General features: G+C 35.1%; 1 non-coding gene across 1 annotated transcript; it reads left to right on the top strand.

Annotated features, from left to right (window-relative positions):
* The first annotated feature begins 6241 nt into the window (after positions 1-6241).
* Positions 6242-6343, top strand: LOC114216917 (U6 spliceosomal RNA). The gene has a single exon (XR_003610875.2). It is a non-coding gene; the product is annotated as a U6 spliceosomal RNA (small nuclear RNA).
* Positions 6344-8025: the final 1682 nt, after the last annotated feature.

Genomic DNA, 8025 nt, shown 5'->3' on the forward strand with positions numbered 1-8025 from the left:
TCATTCCATGCATCTAGAAAAAGAAATGATGATAACTAGAAACCAGCATGGGTTCACTAAGAATAACAATTTTGGGCAAATTTCATTTCTTTCTCAACAACATTATTAGATGAAAAGATTAGAGTATAGTAATAACATTTGGCAAGGTCTCTTGTGATGAAAAACCTTGACTCCATGCTTATAAATTTGATAGATTGGATGTAGCAAAATGACTTTGTTCAAAGCTGCTGACCATTAGCAATCCAGAAAGAAGAATCCAATTGTGAGTCACAGGGCTCTCTCCTCCTCCCTTCTCTTCACAATATATGAATAATTTGGATGGAAAATTGCAAGGCACTTTTAACAAATTTGTAGGTAGCTTGAAACTGGGAAGAATGGATAGCTGCATGCAGAATGAATCTTTAAAAATACGACAAACAAAAGCATGTGGTTGATTCCTAAAGTCTTTAATACTCCTGTGTTTTCATTCTTTGAAAAGCTTTACAATTAAAATTGTTTGTCCAGGATTTTGTTAGAGCCAGGTTTGGAATGTGCCTGGTTAAGAGTTCTAAAGGAGTGAAAGCATGTAGGGTGATGGAGTCTACCTATTCCTAAAAGTGTTTAAAAGTGTGAAGTGATCAATATAACATTAGTTCCCTCTACCTGGGTGAGGAGGTTTATTTATTTATTTCTTTTCTTTTTATTTATTTATTTCTTTTTAATTTGAATATAGTTGGCACACAATGTTACATTAGTTTCAGGTGTACAGCTTAGTGATTTGACAAGTTTAAACATTATGCTGTACTCACCACGAGTATAACTACCATTTGTTCCATTACATTGTTATTACGATATCCTTGACTGTATTCCTTATGCTCTTCTTTTTATTCTCATGACATACTCATTCCATAACTGGAGGCCTGTGTCTCCCTCACCCCTTCACCCATTTCGCCCAACTCTTCACCTGCCTACCCTCTGACAACTATCAGTTTGTTTTCTATATAGCTCTGATTTTGCTTTTGGTTTGTTTATTCATTTTTTAGATCCCATTTATGAATGGAATGATATGGTATTTCCTTTCTCAGTCTGACATATTTCACTTCACATGATCCCCTCCAGGTCCATCCACGTTGTCACAAATAGCACGACCTCATCCTTTTTTATGGCTGTATAATATTCCATTAGGTCTATCTACTATATTTTCCTAATCCATTTGTCTACTGATGGACACGTGTTGCTTCCATGTTGAGAACTTTTAATTGTCCCTGATTCTTTTCAGATTCATATTTCCAACTACTTCTTGATTCTCTTCTCTGATTTAAGTCTATCCCTGTACTGAGGAATATCCAATATATGAACCACACTGTCTCCACTTTCTAGATTACATTCCCCAGGAGGATTTAACTACTCTCCAGGAAGGAATTCTACATATTTGTTCTAAACATGAAAAAGCTGGGCTTGATTTGCCACAAATACACTCCTGTAATGAAATAATGTAGAAATATGTGTTTTTAACACTTTTTTCAATTCAAAAGGCAAGTTTTATTAAATGTACTTTGTGCTGAGAAGTCTGCAAGTCAGGTTCACTGCAAGAGATGAGAGAAAAAAGTTTTAAATCTTCTGATTTTTTTTTTTTTTGTAACTATGCCTTTGACCATTGCCAATTTATGGAATACTTGAATTAAGATGAACCAGAGGCTGGGCATTTGGTTTATTTTAATATGTCATATGACTAGTTTTTGGAAACCAACTGATATTTACTTAGCTGCTTCCTCAGATCAAGGGCTTTATACTTTGTTACTCATGTAGCAGAATGCTGAAACATGCTGAATTGTAATCTGTGAGGAAAAAACAAGGGCATTGTAGACTGTTCAAGGAAAAAATAGAAATTCAATTATAAAATGCACTGAGTTCTGGGAATGTGAGACCACACTCAGTTACCATTGCTGAGTGGTCCTGAGTTAAATGGAACCCCTCATTTTTAAAAACTGCAGAACTGTTTGCTGGAAATAAAGTAAGAACTTAAGAGGAAATTTTTGAGAATTTGTTGAATATAAATAAGTAAATCCTTTTTTCTTTCTCTTCTAAATTATGTTAAAATAACACAATAAAAAAAAAAAAAACACCTCAGGATGTTTTTCAAAATTTACTTGGTAGAATGACAAAAGAAAACTTTTCTGGGTGATGTAAATGTTCTGATCTTGATTATATTGGTAGTTACACAGGCATATAAATGTGTCAAAACACATGAAACTGTATATTCAAAATTGATGTGGTTTATTCAATATAAATTGTACCTCAACCAAGTTGATTTGAACAAAACAAAACAGTTTACCAGGGTAGATTTCTGCTCTCGTGGCCCACCATGGAAGTATTTGGATACTTCTTCCTTATGCCACTAAAACGAGCCTTATAGACTCATTGAAAGTTTCACCTCCTTAAGTACTGAAGTGCTTGCAGTCTGCAATTCAACCAGAGCTTAAAGTAGAGGTTACCTTGGAGAAAAGTGAAGGTTACCTTGGAGAAAAGTGAAAGGACATCTATCCAATCTATCCAGCACCTTCTCAGATCTGCAGAAGCTGCTCTCAATACATGTGTATATATATATATATATATATACATATATATATATATATATATATATAGTAGTGTTTGAGAATTTCTGTTACAGAAGAGATTTCCTGTTGTCAGTGAACTTCAAGGTAAGCCATGTGGTGGGGAATATCTTATATTCAAGAGGCCTGGAGTGTGGTAAAATGATTCCACTGAAGGCAAGGGCAGCAGCTTGTGGATTCCATAGGAAGGAATTTGGAAATTTAGATGCAATAAGCCGGGTGGAATCAGCCGATGGGGGAAGTTTGTGGGATTCCTGATGGGACCCGGCCACATAACCTTCTAAGTCTACACTAAAGTCTGTAAAGGTTTATAGCAGAGTTGGTGGCTTGGCTCAGGGTGACCCAGAGTAGACAAGAAGGAGTTAGAACGGCACAGGAGTCAGACTACTGGGCCCGCTCACAGGGAATTAACAGACATCTTGCAAGGCTCCAGGATTTGCCTATGATAAATGCCAGGGTCTGCATGCTTCCAACATAAATTTGAAGCACTTATTAGACTTTCTGGTTTATACGATATTATTTTTACAAGGTATGTGTAACAAATTTTTAAAAATTATTTCAGTGTAACAAATGAGAAACATAAGGCATCTTAGGGTCAGAGTTGAGAAGGAAGGCAGCATAAAGGCAGGCTTTCAGTCTGTTGAAACCCATATACTCAAACTATGACTTTACTTTTGTTATTGTGGATTGTGGGTAGATTCCAAAACATCAAATATTTGTGTAAATATGTATTCTGAAGCCAAAATTTGTGTGAAACTGTGTTTTGGAATAACTTACTATGTGACATTTCTACTTGAGATAGTTAAAATTTTAAGGATAAATTAAAGCAAAAATTTCAAGTATTACTGTTAAAAGCTTATTTTGTAAATATTAGATCGCTGTTACAAAGTTTTTAAACCAATATCGTTTTGATTTTCTACTATAATTCTCTGAAGAGTTCTCTACTGTTAAATTCTTCGATGCTTCCTTTCTGCATTTAAGGGATAATTGAGACCAATACTTGGTGCCAGGAGTGACCAGAAAGAAAATGAGCTTTTCTTATAAGTATGGAAATCTTTCTACTACCCCATTAAATATAAGCATTGCCTTCCTTGCAAACAAAAAATTACCGTGCTGTCAGGCAAAGAAAAGAATAATTCTGGTTATATCTTCTTCGTTTTTGTTCTCAATTTAGTGTTTGTGAAACACACTGAAGAACTATACTACCTTTTTTTTTTTTTCCTGAACGGATAAATAACTTTAATTAGCCTATAGAAATTGGCCTAGTTGTTTTTGCTTTCGATGTATAGATTAGGCTATGTCAATTGCTGAATGACTTTTATTTTTTTATTTTTAAAGATTTATTTATTTGAGAGAGAGAGAAAGAGATAGAGAGCACGAGAGGGAAGAGGGTCAGAGGGAGAAGCAGACTCCCTGCTGAGCAGGGAGCCTGATGTGGGACTCGATCCCGGGACTCCAGGATCATGACCTGAGCCGAAGGCAGTCGCTTAACCGATTGAGCCACCCAGGCGCCCCGCTGAATGACTTTTAGAACAAGATTTCTAATCTTCAGGTTGAAACCCATTGGTGGGTTAAAAAATCAATTTAGTAGGTTGTAATCAGCCTGTTTGGAAAATGAAATGATAGAAAATGTCAAGAGTTCATCACACATAGTATTGTTTTGGGAAACACTGTGTTGGTATATCTTCAGACATTTCAAAAATTAAAATGTCATTGAACTTCTGTGGTTCACATTTTAATGAAATATAAATATTCCATCATTTCTTTCCTATTTTTTATTCCCTTTGCTTGCAACGCTCTGCTTCCAGTTGGTCACACAGACAAGTACTTTGCATAATTTGGATATCATTTCCAGTATGTCCCCTCGAGAAGAGTTTCTTGAACCACCAAATCTAAAAGATATCCCCTCAGTGCGTCACAAAAGTATTTTTTTTCTTTTTAGTAACACTATCACTTCTCTAAGTTATCTTGTTTAATAATATATTGGTTTTCTTTATTTTTCTGACTATTCAATCTGAAATCCATCTAAGATTCTCTCCAGAATGTAAGCACCCCTAAAGCAAGGTCCTTGCCTGCCTGTGCACTGCTTGCTTTATTTTTTTATTTTTATTTTTTAAAGATTTTATTTATTTATTCGACAGACAGAGACACAGCGAGAGAGGGAACACAAGCAGGGGGAGTGGGAGAGGGAGAAGCAGGCTTCCCGCCGAGCAGGGAGCCCGATGCGGGGCTCGATCCCAGGACCCTGGGACCATGACCTGAGCCGAAGGCAGACGCTCAATGACTGAGGCACCCAGGCGCCCCCACCACTGCTTGCTTTAAAAAAGTGTCTGACACGGTCATTCCTCAGCAAATACTTGTTGACTGTATGACTGATTTAATTTCAGAAATGATAAAAATTTGCTTATTGCTTTATAAAAACTTTCTAAAAGTGAGAATGAGGATAGCTACAGTGATATAAGATTTATAATGAAATCATTTTGACCCAGCTTTGCGCTCATTAGGCTTTATCTATTTATTTTATGTTTGCTCTGAGTAGGAGTGTTCAGATCCCAAACCCTGAATCACTTAGGAAATAATCAAGGGGGGGAAAAAGCTTATTAACTACCCTGACCAGCAATGACATTTAAAACTGGAGTCAACTATACCTATCATGGAGGCAATTAAAATACTTGGAGTTTGTAACTAAGGTGGATGCTTTACTATATTACTGTTGCTGTTTTAAGGGTCAATATGAGTCCTCGGTGTATTAAAACCTATTAATATCTGGCTGAAAGATTTTTTTTTGGTAAGCAAATTAGTAGAAGTAGATGATTACTATCTCTATTGTAGGCTGGGAAAACGATATATCCGCTTAAGTGCACTTATTTGAACGGAAAATAGGTAAATATAAAGTATGCTGAAAAGAACTAGGAAAAAGCCCTTGAGCTAAGAAGAAGCTGGTCCTATGTTAAAGGTTAACTACTTCAAAAATAACATTATTTGGGGGAAAATTTTGCCTCCATGCATAATTAAATTTAGTCTTAGAAATTTAGAAATATATAACATTTAATAAACTAGATGCATTTTTAGTAAAATAGTGATATGGATACACTTAGGCTATGATGTGGCTTTCTTAACTAAGATATTATTGTGATTGTGAAGCCATTATTTGAAATAGGCTGCATTTATTTGGCAGAAAGATCCTATAATAAATATGTTACATCTATTTTAATACCAAGGAACAATTAATAACTTTCAAGTTGAAATTCAGTTTATTTATATACATCCTTCTCCAGATTCTCATTAAGTGCTACCCCTGTTTGTTATGTTTTGTTTGTTATGTTTTAAGAGATGTATGAAACACGAAGGAGGAAATATGTCAAATCAAATTGTTTATTGTCTGATCTTAAAACATGATCAGGAGGAGTAAATGTCCAATGTTTAAATTCTAGGACCTAAAATAAATATTTCAGAAAGACTCTCGTCTTTTGTTGATTGCTAAAATACACCACGTAATTTCACTTCCTCACCACCTAATTCAGTGTTAAGAAATAATTTCTTGAAAAGAATTGCTTTGTCCGACAAAGATGGAAGGTCTACTGAAATAAGCATCTTATATATAACATATATATACAATATTTGTATATATTGTAAACAGTACAATATCACTTTGGCAGCACATATACTAAAATTGGAACAATACAGAGAAGATCAGCATGACTTCTTACATCGATGACACACAATTTTGTGACATGTTCCATATTTTTGGTATAAATGAAAGTTAAGAGAGTAAATCCTGAGTTCTTATCACAAGGAAAATAATTTTTTGTAACTATCTGAGATAATGGATGTTAACTAAACTTGTGGTAATTATTTCATGATATATGTAAATCAAATTATTATGCTATACATCTTAAATATATGCAGTGCTGTATATCAATTACATCTCAATAAAACTGGAAATATAGATTGGTTATGCCACAAAAGCACAAACTGAAAGGTAAAAATAATAATAGCAACAAAATAATGTTAGTCTATTTTATTGAATACTGAGTTAGTACCTGGTTCTGAACCAGCTACTTTCTCACAAAAACTCTAGGAAGTACTTACACCAGTTATACCTCTTCCCAATTTACAGACATAGAAAGTGATAATGTTTTCTTAATTGAACCCATAAACACTTATATTAGAAGTGTATAAATATCAGTGGAAGCACTTTATTTCTAAAACTTGACTGGTGGATACAATGTTTTGGGGGGATAATATACTTTTTCTATTACTGCCACAGAAATACTACTTTGGTTAAAAAGAGAATGATTGATTGATTGATTGATTGACTAGTTATGACAACTCCATTAACCCTCACTTTCAAATCTATTATCAAGAACTGTCCAGGGGCACCTGGGTGGCTCAGTCGGTTAAGTGGCCAACTTTTGATTTTGGTTCAGGTCATGATCTCAGGGTAATAAGATTGAGCCCCATATCAGGCTCCATGCTGGATGTGGAGCCTGCTTAAACTTCTCTCTCTCTCTCTCTCTCTGCCCCTCCTCCTGTGTTGCTGCTACAGGCTTCAAAATGTTTGTAAGTAAGAAAGAGTGCCCTTGATAAATGCAGTGTTTTACTTTCAAAATGTAACAAAACTTTAATAAGTGACTATGGCTAAAGCACAATTACACATTTTGAGGGCATGGTCTTTGGGTTTTTAACTCCATTATGACCATTTTAGTTGCCTTCAAATAGCAGGGAATGAGGTCTTCAAAAGGATCCTAGAAGGTTCTATGTCTATGGTTAAATGCATTTTCCAAAAGATACTCAACAACTGATATTTGCTTATTCTGCTAAGGATCCACACATTACAAATCTAAAACTAAGTGGCCATTGTCATGTTACTCTTGACTTCCATCCTTACAATGAACAAAATAGTGACTGGGGGGCAAGTAGAAGATTTCCAGTTCGTAGCTGAATACCAAGAATCACAGAGAAACTTGGTAATATAAGATCTGAGGTAGATTAGTGAAGCCAAGGACCCATAATTGTCATACTAATAACACTCAAATACATGCCTTTCAAAAAAAAGCAACAACAAATATTATTAAATATTTTTGACCCTTGAAATGTATGGTATTGCTCTATGTAACTCATATATATACAAGTATATGCTACTCCCCTGGTGGCAGTGATTTGTTCAAGGATGGTCCAATCAGAGGGAAAAATAGACTCTTATTTATTGGTTGTAGGAAATAGTCTCTTCCTGTATTAAAAAAGAAAGCTATGTAACCCAGGTGCAGCAGACATTTCTGTCGCATCAAGGTGGAATCTGGCTTACAGGTGAAACTGCTACAGAGGAGGGTAGAAAAAAATTGCTGAAAAATTGGTTAGGATCACTGGTCAAACCACGTCTGAAGACAGATTAGGTTTAGACTTTTCAGTTGTGTTCAGCTACCCTATT

The sequence above is a fragment of the Eumetopias jubatus genome, unplaced genomic scaffold, assembly GCF_037043125.1.
Source record: "Eumetopias jubatus isolate StellerSeaLion01/CBP00866 unplaced genomic scaffold, mEumJub1_p1.0 scaffold_4, whole genome shotgun sequence".
Classification (NCBI taxonomy): domain Eukaryota; kingdom Metazoa; phylum Chordata; class Mammalia; order Carnivora; family Otariidae; genus Eumetopias; species Eumetopias jubatus.